This window comes from Varroa jacobsoni, unplaced genomic scaffold (assembly GCF_002532875.2).
Source record: "Varroa jacobsoni isolate VJ856 unplaced genomic scaffold, vjacob_1.0 scaffold_120, whole genome shotgun sequence".
Taxonomy (NCBI): Eukaryota; Metazoa; Arthropoda; class Arachnida; order Mesostigmata; family Varroidae; genus Varroa; species Varroa jacobsoni.
In genome coordinates, this window is record NW_019213022.1 from 344,556 (window position 1) to 364,260 (window position 19,705).

At 47.5% G+C, this 19,705-nt stretch overlaps 1 protein-coding gene across 6 annotated transcripts in view; it reads right to left on the reverse strand.

Moving 5' to 3' along the window:
* Positions 1–19,705, reverse strand: part of LOC111266806 (latrophilin Cirl) — a 263,176-nt gene that overhangs the window by 157,638 nt on the left and 85,833 nt on the right. The gene's annotated exons all lie outside the window — the stretch shown is intronic.

Genomic DNA, 19,705 nt, shown 5'->3' on the forward strand with positions numbered 1-19,705 from the left:
ATACAGAACACTGCACTGGGGGTTCGTTACTGAGCCTCGCATTGCATCCAGACAGTTATTACTATTAAAGCGGGTACATCTAGTTGAGATAGCTCTCAGAACAGGTATCCGGGAATGTCTCATCGTGTATTGGAAGCATCGAAAGGGTTCACGCCCGCACGTAGCTCAACCGTTCTCTCTCCTTCTAGGCTATCCTGTCTTAAACGACCTCTACCTCATGGTATTCCTCAGACAACATGCTTTGCCTTAGTTTTGTACGCACAGCATTACTCCACTAAGATCAGGACTGCCACCATTTCCTTTTGCCTCCCCCAATCCCGATATGACCCCACATGAACCCTTCGATCTAAGAAGCTAACCCCCACCTTTGTCTTCGTTTTGGACAGCTGTATTCTATGTAGTGCTGGTTGCACAGCTCTAGTACTACAGTTCTACCCTACGAATGAGTGTATGTGTAGGCGGGTGGAAGAGCCATGGGGGATCTGCGGCAAATCGAAAAGCGCCAGGTCCAGGACACGCGTAAGCTCTCGATGAAAGTTGCCAAGATGCTTAGCAAGGAAGCTAGTGTCAACCGGTAATACTAACGTTCGCTAGGTTGCCTGCCGTGTCTATGCTGACTGGATCCGGCAGAATGTCCACTATCCGGGCTACCATGCCTCTTTTCCGCTCTGCACTGATCACTTGTGAGGATAGTGAGCTAGAGAGCTGAATCCCCGATCTTCTCGGTAGTAAATAGTAGTAGTATTAGTGATGCTGCCACATGTACATCAACGTAAGGCAAGATCGGTATCATCGGCGCCATCACATTAGCCCCCATCATGTACAGCGTCAACTAACGCTGTTGTGGCTGGCGCTGGTATCTAACAAGTCGGAGGCAATCCCCAACTCATTAAGCACTGCCGCCGTACAATTACCCAAGAAGCCGTCCAGTTGACCATCACCTAGATCACCTCTGGTCTATAAAGGTTGGCCGACGTTCGTTGGTGCTAACCCGTAGAGGCGATTGCCACCATGACAACAACTCTCCTCTTTGCTAGTTAAGAACTCCTTGGGATTCCATCGAGGCTCACCACCCAACCAACTTCGAGCATCCTATTTTGACACAACAGCCCATCCACCATGGGCAATAGGTATGTCTCGCGCTAACGGCAAGATGCTGTTCATCGAACCGAGGCAATACGCGCTACCCTGGTCTTCAGTTGATGTCGACTAGTTGATGGAAACACTTGAGGCTTCGAGTCGATTTGTTGATTAGCATCCGTGCCACGAACGCGGCGTCTGTACCGTTGGCGTCAGCATTCAGTTAGTCAAGCACCGATCGGGCTGTGTTTGTCTTCGTGATGACCGGGGGCGAAAGGGGGCGTGCAGGTGAGACAGCCCAAAAAGAACATGGCGCATCAACGTAACCGGGTCAAGCTAGTAAAATTCTTCTTATTTCTTATTTAACTTCTATTTGTTGGTTGTACAATAACCCTTACGCTTTTACTTGCTCTATGTTTTGTTATTCTTCGCCATAGATCACCCTTTCGCTCATTCATTCTGTCCTCTATCGGCGCGAAAATAGTCCGCTTTGCGCGTTGTACACCTGACCTTTCAGCTATCACTGCTGGCGGCCGACATTTCTTGGGGGGTGGGGAAAGGGAATCACACCCATATAACAGATAGGAGCGGGTAACAATAATAACAACGCGACCCTGAATGAGGTGAACGAGGCGTCTGCGTAAATGAAAGCTCCCCCCGGTCGTGGGGCAAGTTTCGGCAACTTCTAGCAAATGATCATTGCCATGAAACGAAGCAAACGTTCAACAAGCGAAGGCAACGCCGAGCGAGGCAAGGGTGCCAAACACACAGCGATGAAACGCTTTCGGCGACAAATGTTGGAGTTGATGACAACACTGATGAAACTGCCAGCCATCGATTGTGTCTGTTCCACCACTTTCGCCGGACTTACGGGTCCCAGACAAAAGTCTGACAAGACTTGCACCAACAGACAACACTTGCAGCGCTACCACGATTCAGATAGCAAATGTGGTACCCTGTGGTGATACCGTCACCGTTTCGTACCGAGGCTGTCGTGGAAAACGTTACTCACCTTTTTGAACGACGACCATCATCGCGACTTTAACTGGTTCCCATTAGTTACTCTTTGGCCCGTTCCGTTACATTTGTCTCTGATGAGGCCGAGCATGTGTGCGTATGAGCGTGTTTCTATGCTTTGGGATAGGTAAATTTTTCTTTCTATTGCTGATTAGATTCGCGTCTCACCCTCCCATTGTGCCAGGATTTTTGGTCTAACAAGCGTAAGACGAAGTCAAAGATAGGGGAAAAGTGGGTAGTTAGATAATCAAACGTAACTATTAGCCGCTGAGTGGATGGTGAACACCACACGTGAAGCAATGGACCGCGTAATCTAAGTACGATGGCACACGTCGCTATACAGAAACGTAGTGTCAATCACGACAACAAAGAAGGTTACCCAACGCCGCGCGCTGACAGGAAGTCAGGCACGCTGTGTGGATACTCCGTTGCTTGATCGTTGTTGCAGGAAGCTAACCGATGCGTGCTTACCAGTACCCATAGCTAGCAATAAGCCAACCATATGCAAGCCTCTGTTCAAGTCGGATTCAGCTTCAGCGACGTTTTAACGATACCTTAAACACAATACCAATATCTGTCATGGTACATCGATATATACAATCGATCAGTTATTAACAAAATCGTATGCATAATATGAATGCGAAAACTGAAAGCATCTACCATCAGTCACTCTAAGGTTCGCACTCGGTAAGCACCCAAACATAGAATGCAAAGCGTACGGATCCAGTAACCTTTCAACAGCTTGATAGCATGCTTGTTATATTAACTAGTATACAAAAGCAAAATATACGGCCGATATGTAGCAAAGATCGCATGTAGCAATAACTGGCAGCCATCTAAGCAGTAGCGCTCCGATTAATCTTCGGCTCTACTGGTCAGTACCAACGAGTGTCAACCTACGCTGCTTACGCATAACACCGTAACGCGTTCTGTCTACCTCCGGCTGTGATGGATTTGGCCGTGATCGTTGCTGTTAAGTATCGGCGTTTGTCCGCCATTCCATATAGCTATCACAACTGACCTAATTAGATCAAAGAATGCCGTGCTGTGTCCGATATCATTCATAGCACGTAGCTATAATACGCCTGGTCGGCTAACTGCTGTGCTACGAATACACCTCGCGAAGCGATTATCAGCGAACAATTACTGATCAGTCAAGTAATTCTTTCTGTCCAAGCGGTTTCCCCTGCCAGGACCTTTCGCCCCCGGCATCTTGCACCCCCAACCAGCTCTTTGGGCCGTTCCGCCCTCCAATCTAGATACCCGTGATCCTTCTTGATATTCCAAAATGGTTCGGCTGCCGCCGCTGTTCAGAGCATCTGTGTCCTAGCTGAAAGTGCGATGGCGTGTAACCTATCCACTGTATGGTGCCTTCAGTCATCTTTTACTAAAGGACTTTTCTCACCTCTACCGTTCATCTTGCTCTGCATGAAATAGTCTTTTTAGCATGCATTACCACATATGCAGTAATGCACGCGGGCAATAAGACTTGTTCGTACATAGATATAGACACATTCAAGCGGTTGTTTTCGTTTAGATATATCAAACGGTTTGGACTTACGCTGATTTTTAAATTTTTCTGTATAATCACGTATACGTGAATGCACACGCATAATGTAACAACGCACAGCAGTTTGTACATGTCCCTTATGCTTTCCGGCTTATTACTCCGATGGAGCGTGTGATGTTTACCGTAGTAGGTTCCGTGCTAAGCTGACAAAATAGACTTGAGGGGTTTGTGGAGGCCTCGCAAGACGAAACCCACAAGAATAAACTAACGGTGTTGTTTAGTGTGTTTCCTGCGTTTGACTTAAAGCTCCATAGTCCTACAAGTAGAGCTGGTTGTCTTACTCCGTCTCATTTTCTTTACTGCTCCGACGCCAGCAGTCGGGTGAAAGTCTGGCTTACTTCCAGATGTTTCGGGATTGGTTCAGGCAGAAAAAGTCAGTGGTCGGCGCTTTTAATATGATTAGTGCAGGAAAAATACGAACTGGTTTGTACGGTTTTGTGAAGCAGCAGGGGTGATGGAAAGAAAGACGCCTAGGGGAACTGGCCCACATGGTTTTCTTTTTTACGCGCAAGTTCACACTAACACATCTTTGTCTTTTTGCTTAGCTGTTCGCTCGTTCGTTTTCTTAGCGCCAACAAGGCCCTTTCCGTTTCTTAACAAACATTGCACGTCATCTGCTAACGCAACCGCGCAGAAGGTACCATACACACGTCCACGCACCCTCTCAACAGCTTCTAAACTAACCATCTCATCGACACGGGATTCTTCTCTCACGTAAGAGCTCGACAAGATGCCATACAGCCCAACCGATCAGCCGCCCTGCGCCTACAACGCCTCGTTTTCTCTAGCTCACAGCGTGTACGTTGTAGCCAAGTGATTCCTTCCAGCCAAGCTGTTCAGTCAATCCCGGATTTAGTCAATCGCATTAACCTCAAGCGGCGCCTCCGCAGTAGTGATAGGGACGGTAGGTCGACTTGCCGGACACCTAAGAGCACTCATTTCCCACTTCAACCTTCAGGTTCCCTTCTCTCCTACTGGGGACCCTGGTTGAGCCGAGACGCTTTGTCCCCTGCAGTCTTCTACTAGAAGTAGTATTAGTAGTACCGATGGTAGTAAGTACACTGCAGTAATAGTGAGCCTACGTCTTAACGCGCTGCATTGCCCTCTATTCTTGGCCGACTAACGTCGCGCCGAGAAACCTCAACTGAGGCATTTCTCTCTCCTAGCTACTCGGCGACCATCACACGAGCCGCAACTAGGTTGCAGGCCAGGCGGCGGTTAGGCTTCAAGCTGCCTGTTCTTCGCTGGCTTCTTGTCGTTTCCGTTCCTTAAGAGGGTAGACACCGCTGCTACTGCCACCGCTACCGCCACGCTTGCTATACGGAATAACAGAAAAAACGCAGCTCCACAAAGCAATGTTTCCGCTGACACGGCGTTTTTCACCACGACAACAACAGAATTTTCGCTTCATGGTGGTAGATAGGAACCGGGGTATCAGAGCTCTTGAAATCCTCTTTCTCTGAAGTCACTCGTCTCTGCCAGTGTTGCCAGCGTGCAGAGGTCAGACCAAGAAACCTGAGAGACGAACTGCAAATAGAGCTCCGTGGAACACGGGAAACAACCTAGTAAAGACTGTTAGAAGTACATTGGGACGAGGCGGGGTCAACTAAGGAGACATCGTCCTCTAGAAACTAATTGCATGTTATGTGTTAACCCTATCGAGGGCAAGTGATTAGAGCGACTGTGTAGAGAAGCTCCGACAGTGAGCACCACCCTGGCAAGCGATTGGCATTGTTCGTCTCTACAAGGACTACGCTTCCTTGTCTTCATTGGCTTGGTTAGCGTTTATCTCTTTCCTTTCGCTGAAGGACTCCAACTACCTCTAGGAATCCGAACCAAATCAGACTTCGACCTTTTCGGCTATCACCTTAAACGCTGTCTGATCGAGCACGTCTTCATGATTCACCTACGCCAGCTAGGCCAACAGGCCCAGCAACTGTCCTACATGCTAGCTACTGGGACCTAATGTCGACTTAATCTAAACGTCAACTGGGACGGTACTCCCGTTCAGCCTTTAACCGAGTTCGCTGAGCAAACCTAGGTAGACCCTGTTACAGAACCTGATGTGCTGGTCGCCAGACGAATACTATTTAACCGTGGATACTCTCCCCAAAAGCCCAGATCTGTTCATAGTAACGAGCCAGTGTATATGGACAAGTCGCTCATGTGTAAGCGTGCGTGTCGTGCTAGCTGCCGCATATATCTAGAGGTAGAAAAAAAACAAGTAAGAACCGGTTCACCGCGAAGAACAAGTACCTAGGGGGCTTTGATGATCGGCAGGAGGCGTTAAAAACGTGGAATGAACACATGTCTCCCTAATTTATATCCAGCCAACGTTTTTCTACTACTCAAAAATCTCTCCGATATGACGGACTATCGCTGACGAGCCGAGCGCCAACTACGGCCGTACTTGCCCATCCTGTTCTGTGCGGTACTTTTCGTGCTGGTTCATACCGTCGGCCTGTTTGTCCTCGGTTATAAACTCGCCCATTTCCCGGCCACTCTGACGCACGTACTGCTACCACCACTACGCCTGTTATTATTATACGTCAGATTTTGTTAGCTATGGATGGTTGATGTGTCGTGTATGCGTTCAATGTATCAAACACGTTTTAATATGGCTTCTTCATACAACTCATACCAGCGTTACGAAACCTGCACACCGTGTCTAAGTTTAACATCGACCCTCTTCATATATAACAAAGGCAAGCGTTGTAATCAGGGCCCGTAAAACTGGTCTCGCTTCATAGATCTAGCTGTCATTGAGTCTGTCAACTTACCGTTCAGTTTTTCTACCGCCATTTTTTGCCTTAATTTTCATTGTCTTCGGTTAATCGATGAGTATTGTTGTCCATGAATTTGAATGTATCGAGAGCGTGCCAATGAAACGTACGTAACAAACTGTCAAAACCTGAAAAGCCATTTAATACATCGACAGTAATGTATACATTTATTTTATCAGGTCTAACCCGCTAGCCAGCCTAAAGAACTTCCGTCAACTTCTTCCCTTCTTGGCGTCAGCCGAAAGATTGTTATTATAATTGTTATCAATTTGAGATTTTATGGATCTGTTGGCTTATTTAAACTTAGCAGTAACGTTGGCTCCGCTCCAGTCAGCACAAAACAACGCCAAGAACGAAGCCGGTGCTCGTTCACCGTCTACACATCGCTCGCCGTATCATTGTAAACCGCACGAAAAGGAACGCGCCAACCACCATCGGGATATCTTGTAGCGTTTGCTTGGGATTAGCACCATCGTCACCATTATCAACAGCAGGAGCATCATCGCTACTAGCTTCTTTTTCTTGTTCATCCTATGCAGATTCACTATACGCACAATGCAGAAAAAGTCCAAGATACAGAAAACTTCGTCTACCTTTATTCTCTCGCGCTCTCTCTCTCTCGCTCTACAAAAATACAGCAAGATCAGTAGCAGCGGCAATAACATCAGCCCTATAGAAGACAGGTTTCGTGAGTGAAAGAAACTGTGTGTGTATATGTAACTGTGTGCGTATATGTGTGTGTGTGTGTGTGCGTATGTGTGTGTGTGAAAGAGCGAGACAGAGAGAGATAGAGGGGGGGGAGAGGGAAAGCGATCGGTCGGTCGACATTATGTACGTATGCTTCCCTCTCTTTAATCATTCGTTGTGCTGTGCATCGGTATTAGATGCTGTTGTCATCGTTGGCGCTCGTTATTGCTCTTCTTGCTGCTGTCGCTGTACTGGCCTGCCTCGATTCAACTCGAGCTGTCGCGCATTGCAGCAAGCGAGTAGCGGCTGTAAGTCGTTGTCGGATAAACGGTCGCCTTGTCTTTTAGTCTGTCCATTAGTTTGCCTGCGGCTTACTGCGGCTATGGTGAGCTGGTCGTTGCTACACTGGGGCGCTGCAACGCCGCTATCTTCATGCAGCACCGCCGAGCCGGCCAGTAAGCCAAGCACGACAACCATATCATTACGTAATCGCCGCGAACAGATTCGTCTGGTGGGGATTAATTCGGACGAAGCGTTCGGTGCTCTTTCGATTTCTCCCACCACCGCTGGTGCGGCCCGTCCGCTCTTCTCTATCTCTCTTCATGTTCCTTCTTGCCCTCGTATCTTCTCGACTTTTCGCCTGTTTGTCTATGCTTGTTTCGTTGTCCGCTGGTTCTTTGCGCTTGCCAATACTGCTATTATAATTCGTTTGTATAGATGGCGAACATATTTCGGAGGTCGCCATCGTAGTGTCTTCCGTCGAATATTGTTATCTGCAGAGCGACAATCGACCGCGGGGGAGGCGAGAATTGGGTTTGCGTTCATTCAAGCGGCTTAATATGTTTTCAGGATCAACATGCATCCAATCATCGGATCGTGTAATACGCCAATGTTTCCCGTCAACTGACGAACTTCGACGTGCAGGTGGCAGGATGCACGCAACGATATGCACCTACTAATAAATATAATTGATCTATCGACGTGCTACCACCAGCGACAGCGATCCACAAACGGTCAGCTGATTAAAGCATCCTTCCTTGCTGATTGGGAACGTTGTGCCTATCACTTTATCTATAAAAGTCGTGCAAGAATAAGGTGTTTGTCGTTGATGTTCGAGTTCTTGCTGTAAGCATATTTAGAAAAATGGGTGTACGCCTTCGAGTGTCTACAGCCATGAAATTGCAATTATCACACCATTTTTAGCTAGTACCCGTTCGAAACAAATCGTTTTAATGACGATTGAAACGATCACTTTGCCAGGACGGGCTTAGTGACAAATCACGTTAGAGCACGCGTATGTCTCTCTGTAGTAATAACGGACCACTATATAAAGGTTACCGTCTCCACGGCTGGCGTATCTGCACATGTTATGGGTCATTGCCGCCGATGCGCGTGTATCTGCGTCGTGATCAGAGCGCCATAGAGCGAAGCAGCCAACGGCGGACATAAAAACGACAAATAAGGACAAAACCTATCTGGGCTGAGGCGCAGCCCCCTTAATGACCGATCAGTGAAGTAATCAGCGCTTCATCCACAAATCACGCTAGTCGATTTGTAACGAATTCCATCCAAGTCATTACCCCGTATCATATATACAAATTGGCCAAAATTAGCTATTTGTCTACCTACTACATTAGGAGACAAAACAAAAATTCTGAGCTTCGTATGTTTTCTTTGTTCTCCTGTAAAATGGCGGCGTCCATTCAACCTTTTCCACAGTTAGCACACAAGCTCTCTGATCACAACAGAGACGACCGCTTCGCCTGCTGAATCCGAGCTGAACGTATTCAAATTCCTTCGATCTCTCTGGCTGTGTTACCGTTTGGCGAATCGACGCTTATTCGTCCTTCGAAAAGGGATAGTCCTAGTAATGGCAGCGGAATGGGCGAAAAATACGACCGCCGCCGCCGCCTGCACTGCTAGCAATATGATGACAGAACCAGTCCATTTCTTTCGCTGGTTCGATGGTACTGTCGTCGTGGTTATTTCCATGAAAGCTCTGCTGCTTCGGTTTCTGAACGCGGAGACCCCCGCTGGGCTCAAACAGGCCTACAACAAGATTAGGCCATCAGCCTTTTTGCTTGCTTTACGTACACAGTTGACTCAAGCGGATACAATAAAAAAAATCGAACGGACAAGACGCACAGTGGCGCTGCCCGATCTATGAGAACGTCGAGAGACGAACGAAACACGCTTGGCACCGGCAACGGTTTTCCGCTTGTCCAAGTTGCTTCGAACAAGACGAAAGACAACACCGAACAATGCAAAGTTGAGGAAGGATCTAAAAACCTGGAATTTGCGGGGTAACAAGAGTGGAGTGGTGTGTTTCCTATAATATTTAGTAGCCGGTATAAATGTCTAACTGTATAAGAGCTATTTAAGGAAGACTATGGAAAACTTCTGATCTAAGTGAAAGCTTCACATTTGTTGGTAGCTTGGATCGGCCTGCCGCTAATACCTCTCAGGTTCCTGTTTCTGTACGCATCGAATCGTATAATACGTGATACCAACTAGATAATGAAAACCTCTATGCGAATTCTAGCGATTACTTCGTTTACTTCTAGTCACATTCCACGGACGCATGTAGGACTATGAAGCAAAGCAAACACATTCTTCTTCAGCAGAGAGTGAAGCTGATTTTCAATAGGAACTTGGGATATGAAGACCCATAGATTTTTCATAGACGCGCACTGCGCTTCACTTCACTTGAAAAATAGCGGGTCTAATGGTGGCTTCACGTGGTCTAATGTAATGTATTATATGTAATTTTCAATGAAACCACTATTTCACACCGCCGTTGTGATGAGGTCGCTGGCGCGGTGCTCTTGTGCCCATCATGCTACCGTAGTCGCCTGATAATACCCAGGATAACGCAGCCAGCCCTAGCCAATCTTCGAACGGATCAGCGAATCCGCTAGTAGTCGAAATTAGTCAATCAGCCCGAGACCAATTCGCGGACCACCCGGTTTACCGAAGGGGGCGGCCGTGGGCCGAATTTTGGCTGTTCCATGAACACTGCCTGCAGCGCCGGCAAAACCAGCGGCAGCGGCAGCAGCAGCAGAAAGCGCGGCTGTTAATGCAGAAGAAGCAACGAAGACACGCGCTATGCTGTGCTGCAACGGGCAGCATACGTCGCAACGGTCGCTAGGGGCGGCGGAGGCGGTATCAGCGTCAGCAGCAGCGCTGGTAGTCGGGAACAGAGGAACATCGAAATGGAGTTTGAGTGGGTTAGTGGCTATACGCTGTCCATTCCGTTCCACCCGGGAAGCATACTGACTATCATACATCAAAGCATACATACTTGCTACTACAGGATTACGTATTAAATATACACACCCATACGAAAGCTAGTCACTATACCCGTCAGAGAATATTGTCACCGAGGACGAAGCCAGCTCCGACCAAAGCAAACGCCATCAGAGCTAAATCGATGATCGACGAACGTTAACCAGCAGCAATAAACCCACGGCAACTTCATACATACATTATATATAAGATATAAGGTGATCCGCTTTAGCAAGGTGCGTTCACAGGCGTTTAGTACGACTGGAAGACCGTCAGGGCGATTCAGAACAAAACTGTACACTTGTTATAGTGAGGATGAGAAGGTCATTTCCGGAATATCAGCGAGAATCAGCCATTGTCTAACGTTTTCATGTTAGACAGTTACCTGTGAACGCTAAAACAAATCCAGCTTCCGGAGTATCCGAGGAAGAATCCATTAGGCCGAAATCAGTCACATTTACTATGAATATTTCGCAGATTTGAAGAAAAACGTTTTGAAAACTATTCATGGACGGTCTATGCAATGAATCCCGAGCGAGCGATAACTACATTGGATCTGCGCATCCGTGCGGGATATCTCTGTCGACGAATGAAATCAATCTTTTTTTCCAAACGTCTACAGATAATAAAGAGGCGTGCAAGAAGTGATCGATATATATTTATCTAGCATCCATAGCATAACATACGAATTGCCATAATTTGTCAGCGTTCAATAACGCCATCGGTGGGTGTATTATTGGTCATATTCATATCATCACCTCGTGTTTGTCTGTCAACCAGTAATAATAATAACAACCCCACAATGATAGGAAAATAGCAACAATCAATACCAACTATAGTACAAGCTTGTACGTTAACGAAACGTACATTGGGGCAACTAGATAGAGTAACTAGCACCATAGAGTTTGCTTCGACCGTTGAGTTGCCTGTATCGTTGCAATACTATGCGATGCTTGACGATCGATCAATGTCCGTATCTCGCTAGAATCATCTCAGCGCTTATCTTCTAAGTAACAAACGGAGGGAATATTTGGGTCCATATTGTACGTTTTTGACCTCTAATAGAGCCGGCATCGACAGAGCGGATGTTAACTTTTGGATAAGATCGAAATGGCAGCTCGATCGACTCATCTAGTTTAGTATAACACAGGCGCTTGCTTTGATACCTATACCACACTTTACACTTGTCGAACCCTCACTTTTTACGATTTTTGTGAAGTTGTTCTCACAATCTGTTTTGCCGTACGCTGTTAGTTTCATTATAACTTCGCTGCCAACTACCCGAAATAGGAGGAGACAAACTTTCAATGTATGAATTCAGTTGGATAGCATCGTTAACTACGCAAAGAAGGGTGTGTAGGAGGGCTGCTAAAACAGGCCTGCAAAAACGCACTACCATTGTTTCATTCAATATCAGAATGTCTCAACTTCTATGACGCACAGCTACACAGTAAATGTATACGACTGCAAAGACGATATTTAAACAGCTTGTTCTGTTTGAGATGATTGCCGCTAGTCATAGAAACAGTAGCTTGTTTAAAAATGAACTCTCCATACCCTCATCGTATGCATAAGCGCGTAGGGTACCATCTATCTTAGGAACTGTATGTTGTACCACTTGTAACATAGTACCACTTCAGTATATAGTATGTGGTAATAGCCGATGTAATGCATATGGCATGTCTCTCTTTCGCTTTTTCTCTCTATTTTTTTATCCATCCTTTTCTATCTTATCTTTCTAAGAGAAACCGCAAAAACAGCAAGAAGCTGCCAGTCGAGGAGCGGCTGGCTAGATACCGGAAAGATGAACCCTCTCTGCTTTCTAGATCCTTCTCCTTGCCTTTTTGGTACCACTCGTTTTTGGCCGTCTCGGTATTCGCTTTCGTTCGATTTCTCCGATACGTCGTAGCACACGGCAGATGATAAACGTGGAATTGATAGATCAACAGCAGAAGCCTGGTTCGGCGTTCGGCTGGGCCTTCACCGCTAGCGCCGTAAAACCAGTGCTGTCTGCCACGATAGCTGCTCGTCCTCCTATCACATAGTACTCACCGTGCGGCCACCACTGCGTGACCTCCATGAAGACTTTCCATGTGGGCCCCTCTTTTGTAGAACTGTGACACGAGGGGCTTGTCGTTGCAGCACCTCTCCTTCCTACATCTCCTCTCGCCCTTTTTCTTTCCCCTCTTCCTCTCTGTATTGCTGATTCTCTTCATTCGCTTGAAGTCGACTACGTGTTCTCCCTCTCTCTCCCTCTAGCATCCTTTATCACGCAGCATTCCCGTTCCGCTGACGAAACGATCAGCCGATTGAAGCGTTGCCTTAGAAAGCGGAGAAAACAGCAGCAGCGGAAGCGAACGGAGATCGCAACGATGTCGACTATTGAATATTGCGCACGTCCTCCTCGCTTTCGTTCTGCCCGGCCGCTCATTTGCCCACTCGTCTGACACCCCCCTCCCCCCTGCGCTTTGAAGTCCTCCTACTGCCTTCTGTCCTTTTCAGCAATGTGTACAGTTCCCGCATTTCGCTTCTCTGCAGCTGTTTCCTTTATCCAGCGCGCTACCAGCCGCGCCTACTTACCTGTTACAACAGAATGCCGACTGTCCCCGCCTCAACATCCGTGGTTATTGTACTACCAGTGGGGTTAGATTAGACTAGGTTCCAATGGTGACTTTACTGTCGTCAGCATTGGTACGAGCACCAGCTGATAGGACACACACAGAAGACCATAACCTTTCGTTTACCTCCCACGTTTGCTGACTGACGTATCACTGAATTCGCTGGAACTGGCCTCCTGCTTCCGGCCAGATACAAGGACTGCGGTGGGAACTTCGAATTAGCACGCGCATGTCTGTCGAACTTCTGCTATTATTGCTTTAGCTTGGTTTCGGTTCGATATCAAAAGAGGAAGCCGAGGGAATTAATCGAGCATAAAATGCCGGGGCAGAAAGGCTCCGTGACAACTGATTAGCCATTCAGGATAACAAGCTGACACGACGTCTGCCACTGCTGCTATCCTCTGGCGAGGCAGAAACTTCCTCTGAACACAATATGAAGGTTGTTGCTCCTACTTAGGGTAGTCGTCTTAAGTTAGCGTTGCAACTTCTGCTAAAACCATCATCGCCCAAGGGAGCAAAAATATTTGCACGTGTTTTAGAAAAAAAAAAAAGAGCAGCTCGCTTTTCTTTACTAACTGTACTACGACTTCGAAGAATAAACTGAAGTGTTCGCCAGTTATCGGCTGCTATCAGACAAGCTGGGAAATGCTAACGATAAACGTTCTAGCCTTTATTATGACCGGCGAAGTTTAAGAGACCATGCAGGCACAGGCCTACATACCTAATTGGCATCGTTCGATGATAAACACTGTGGCCGTTTTTCGATCTGTGACTTTGGAGACAGCTTATTCGACATAACGCCTCTTTGCATATCGTTGAATAATCGAGCGGTAAGAGATAAATATAGTCTCATTAACCGGGAGGCAAAAGTATTTGGCCAAACAACTGGTAAGCTTTTAAAAATCCGAGACCAAATCACGTTACCAAAAAGCTCGACAATTCCTTAAAGTTTACTTACCTACTTGTATCCTGCTCTCTTCTATAGATGTCCAATCTGAAGTATAAATGATGCCACCACTTCAACAAGATGAGTCACCGCATAATGACGTTTAGCGTAGAGATCCAAGGTGTCCAGCACAGTTATCACTCTGATACCTAGTAAGTATTGCTCTAGAAAGTAAACGCAGCCTCATGCCTCGTTGATCACTGCAGTCGCGTCACAGACTCTCATTTAGGCCAGCCAGATAAGGAACAACCGTTGGATATTAAAAGCTAATGCAGTAATCGAACGTTACATTTAGACCACAGTAACATTTTCGCATCTGCTACACGCCAATTTGGCGGCAGCCGATAGACAGCAACAAAAAAAACAATACTCCCCCAAAAGCTTTGATGGCCTTCACTCTCTGCTACTCTCCGCTGTCTGGCGCTAACCCTCATTAAATAGATCCATCTAGCCAATCGCTGCCATTATAATGTAATAAAAGACCTAAAACACCTTTCACAATACATGCTAAAGCCAGGCAAAGCTGCCGCAATCCCGATGGGTGTTCAGATCCGTGCCTCACCCCCACCATTTCTTTCCCTGCTAACTGTATCGAAACAAGTGCCCATCTCAACCGTTTCTCGTTGCTCCTTCTTTACCGTTACCCCTCTTTGTCCAACTCTACCGACCGCAAACTAACGACCACTTTTGCCGACCCCCCCCCCCCCCGCGCCAAACAGTTTAACTTCCTCTCAGCCTATCGCCCCCGTTAAAATTCGTCTTTGTTCCAGCAGCTAGTTGTAGTTTGCCCCCAGCTTAGGGGCTGGCTCGCTGCCAAGCGGCGCTGTTGTACTTAATGGTGGCCAGTCCGTGGTAATAGGTAGCGTGCTATCGGCCTATCACTCAACACTAATTCGGAAGAACCATCGAACAAACAGTCTTTTTAGTCCGTTTCGCCTCGCTTCGCCGGCCCACCACTCATCATACGTCAAGTGGCTGTATTGGCGGCGGTGGTAGCAAACTGTTCCTTGCTCGTTTCGTAGTGACGTCTGTTGCCACCATCCAACCGTGGCTTCCATGTCGTGGTTGAGGCGCAGCCTTTATCGCAGCTCTGGTACCTCTGCTGATAGGCGTTCAGGTGCTCGACCGAGCTTCAAATTTTTAACGGAAGGCTCGCGATACGCTAATTTCAAATTCGTATCGATTGAATTTCGCGTGTGCTTTCGTTAGTTGAGGTTGTCGTTTCCAGGCAGCACGCATATACGTGTACCATACACTGCAGTCCGAGTTAGGACGAGTGGGAATGGCTGCTGATGGGGTTCGTGTCACATCATATTACGCGCTGTCCGCGGCCGCAAGAGATTTGAATGACTCTCCGTGCGCAGCAGTAGACGTGGTGCCGTGGCAGAGCACTAACTAGCTTGAATATCATATGAACGCGCTGGAAAACAATGACTTATTTCTTATTCATGACAGAGTCATGTAGTATCGGCAACTTCCCAGTGTGCTTGCCAGTGTACACCTATAACTTATTGTAACGATTAGATAGTCTTAGTATAAAATTTGCAACAACGTTCTGCTAAAACGGAGGTCCATGAAGGCGATGCTGAGTCTTGAAAACACGAAGTTCGTCTACAGCGAGTGATGCGACCACCAAACGCTGCTGTCGATGCTTCCTTGGAGGCGTAGTTCATATGTTTATCTGCCGTCTGCTAGTATTTTGCTCTAAGGGCCATGCGCAAAATTTTGATCCAGATCTGCTTGATACTTCCCACAATAAGGATTGTCGGTACACGTTAGCCTGCTATGGGGCATTAAAGATACAGGCGTCGCTATCTGGTATCATGCAGTTCATTTGCTGAGCAACAGGCAACAGTGTATTCTAAAGTTAGACGACACTATAAGCTAAACAGGTAACGAAGACAAAGTGATTGCAATATTTATAGATTTGCGGTGTGCTTGAAACTATCTGTGCTTGAAATATCAAAATAGGGTTTGCAAAGGGGTAAACTGTTTTTGATTCCCTTTTGTTGCGAAAGCAAGCCGTCTGTGGCTAGCAAAGGTGTATATCCCACCAATGATTATTAGAATTTTTTCAGAATTTAGTTATATATATATATAATTTTGGAATTTTACGTACTGCCTTTGAGCATAGATGGTTGGCTCCTTCCATGGAGCAAATTGCGTTTACGAACGGTTTCAAACGTATACCTCAGGGGTCTTTAAGTTTGTCAGGCAAACGCCTTACCACTAATTCATGGCCGGAGCTCAGGCTGCAGTTAAAACATGGCACGATGTTTTTATTATTGAAACGTAGCACACCTATAGTAGAATGAGTACGTCTAACGCAGAAACTTGTACGATGCAATGGTCGTCTGTATAGAAATCAAGGCCGGTCAAAACCATAGGAAAGAGGTCAAAGTGGCTTGTGGAGTCGTGACAGGATATACATAGCACAGGGCAGGATGTACTGCATGCTGTGCACGTCGGCTCTAATGCACATTATAACCAGGCGATGCCTGGTCGAATATAACAAGACGGGACTGGATTTAGCAGGGGCAATGTCGTGTTTATGCAATTGGAAGTTCAATTGCCTAGTCGAAGCAAAGGACAAGAGTTCCTTCCTCAATGTCAAGCAAGGAACGCTCACACTCTCTTACGTTGTTTCCCGTAGCTTTGTTGCAACCAATTGCAACCACTGGCTTATCTTCTTTGGCTTGATTCATATATTGCATTCAGTTAGTTGCTGACATCGTTGCTTAGTTAGTTATTACCGCTGCCTCACAAACGTAGGTTTACTTTTGGCGGTGTATACTGTTGTAGACTTTTACCGGGTCAGGATGACAAAACCAACATGACTATATAAAGGGACAAGGCATGCAGGATATGAACGATGCCACGTTTGCCCCAGTCTCCCTTCCTAGTTCCCCGAAGACGAAAGATAGAGTAACTGCAAGCTTCGACTGGGTGTTTAATAGCAGCTTGCCCGTTTGCTTCCTTACGGCTAGCCTGATCTTTTCGTTCTTCGGGAAAAGAGCGATTCCTGGACGAAGGGCCGAAGATGTTGCCTTGGGAGTTCACCTCCTGGTACTCTCTCGCATCCGCTATAGGGGTGCTGGGATGCCTGCTACTTTCCCCACGACATTTCTTCGCTGGTCGATTCAATGTTGGGACAGAAGAGACCCTGCCGCAACAGCAATTGCAGCAGTCGAGGAGAAAGCAGCGGAAAGCAGGCATGGAGGCATGAAAGGGGGTGAAGGAGGACCCCAATGAACCAGCAGACGAAGAAAGAAAATGAAGAAGCAAAACGAAACTATAGGGGATGCTATGGACAGCAGACGCATAATGGAAAAAGAAGGAGAAGAGGCCGAGAACGTCGCGACTTCTCTTCGTGGCGCTGCCCTTGGCATCGGATCTGTTAGGTGGCGGCAGTACGGGTAGCGGGCCTGCCTAACGCTGCGGATTCCTTAGGGACCGACATTACCTTGCCGCGGCGCCATACGACTCACTGGAACAGGAACGGCAGAGCCTCACTATCTCATCAGAAAAAGACAGTAAGGAGACTAGCGGCCAGTCAGTGGCCCCACCACTAGCATAGTAAATAGCCCGGTCGGCCTCTGTTATGCTTGCCCCTTCCATCCTTGATAAAGCAGCTCTGTGCCACGCAAGCACACATGGTTCAAGACATCGGTTCGGCGACAAGATACGCGTAGGCAGCACACGGGCAGTTGTTGTGGGGAGAGACCGGGGCAAAGTGGCCGGCAGCGCAGGCTAGACGAAATGGCGAGTGATGTTATGCAGACGGCGTCACTTGCGACTGAAAGAGGCTGCCAAGGGGGTCGGGTGAAGAAGAACTGAAAGAAGAAAGTCTGTCGGTCTGTCTGCGGGAAAGAAAAGCAATGCAGGCTGAGTGTGGAGACGAGGGTCACAGGCTGAGTGGGCGAATTACTCTCTATTTATGTTGTTGCATTACAACCAATGTTGCGCTGTACTGGTTACCCTTCACCCATCGTGTCTACGTATATGGAGCTCATATAGTTAAACACAGAGACCACGTTAGGCTGAGCGACTAGCGCTCGCACATGAGCCTTCGTGTCTGGCAGCTTCACATGTTGGCGCCATCACCCTTTAGCTTTCTTGCCGGTCAAAAGCAAGCAGACCGCAAATATCTTTAAGATCGCTGACGGTAACGGGTTGACATGCATGTGATGGCGATAACATTCAGGCGACAGAGATCACGAAGTACACGAGAGAGGTTCGTGACAGAAACTGTGATAATACAGATCGATGAAAATATGACATTAACCAGCTAGTTTTCCCGCCCGGTTTATGTTTTGTAGCTTTTTTCCTAGCAGAACGTAGTACAAACAGCAAACGGACCTGTAGTTATTATTTTTCTACACAACACCGAAAAAAATAAGAACCTTCAATTGGCTTCCGAGATCGCTGCGACGAACTAAGCTTAACACTAGAGTGCTGTTATCCATCAATTGCCAAACAGCCAGAAGAAATCCTGTAAGTAAAACAAAAAAGCTCTCCGTAGGAGGACAATGGTGGCAAGACAATCCCATGTAAGCTATGCGCTTTTCTCAACAGCGACCAGCAACTGCCAACGCGCTAGCTAGTCAAGATGTGGGCGGTCTTAGAACAGAGGGAGTGTGGGACTGAGACTGAGCGCGGGAGTGGGAGACCCAACGACAGATGGACCTCGCAAGCCAGTGGCCAAAAACTTGGGACGTGACTCCGAGGGAAGCTCCGGCCGGCGACAACTCGTGGATAATTAAGCACTTGAGGGAAAATGACAACCAACACGGCCAGCATCAGGCTTCGCTCGTGCTGCCGGCACGGAGACCCCGTAGCGGTCGCGATCGCTACTAAGGCTGTTCTACTTAGGTCTCAGGATAGCACCAGCAGCAGCAACAACAACTAGTCAGCTACCCTTAGGTGCAACCAACGTTGGCCACATAGCGTGCCATCGCTCTTGTAGAGCTGAGCTGTTCCTGCTTAGTCCGCTTATTCTGCTGTCGCGGCCGTAGTCGTCCCTCACCAAGATCAGTACTTATAGAAACGAGAGCGGCAACGGCGACACTGTACATAACGACCATGTGATATACGCACTCGCATATGAACTACACACTTGATGGCTACGTTGTGCTACAAGATGGACTGCAAACTATATACGGATGACTAGCTGGACTATGAAGCCAGTGCTTTCGGCGATACATCCAATCGTTCAGTGCTCCTCCCACCGTCCTCAGCTCCTTCGGGGGTTCGCGACCCTTCAAGCGGAGAGCCAGTCCAGTTCTAATGAGCGAAAGCTGCTTAACGTCAGATACCACCGCTGCTGCAACAGCAGTAACCTCACAACCGGCCGCGTTACTACGGTGGCAGCGGCGGATGCCGTAGTTAAGCCATGGCAGCGATAGGCCGCGCACATTATGTTCAACTTATTATAACTGTTCTATGAATGCTTGCGAAGAGGCTCCAAGGAATCAAGAGATAGACAATGCGAACTTTTCAAGCTGGTGGTGGAAACTCGGATACTTAGCTGGCCAGATTCGTATATGAATAGGGGTCTGCTAATGCGGAAGGTCATACTATTATTATTCCAGTTAGAGTGGACTGCTTGTTCAAGACTGCAGTTGTTCGACGTTTGCCTGACCGGGGTGCAAAGTGGCAGACATTCGTCTCTAACAATCGCTACCTGCGAACAAAGAAACGGACCAACGACAGGGATCAG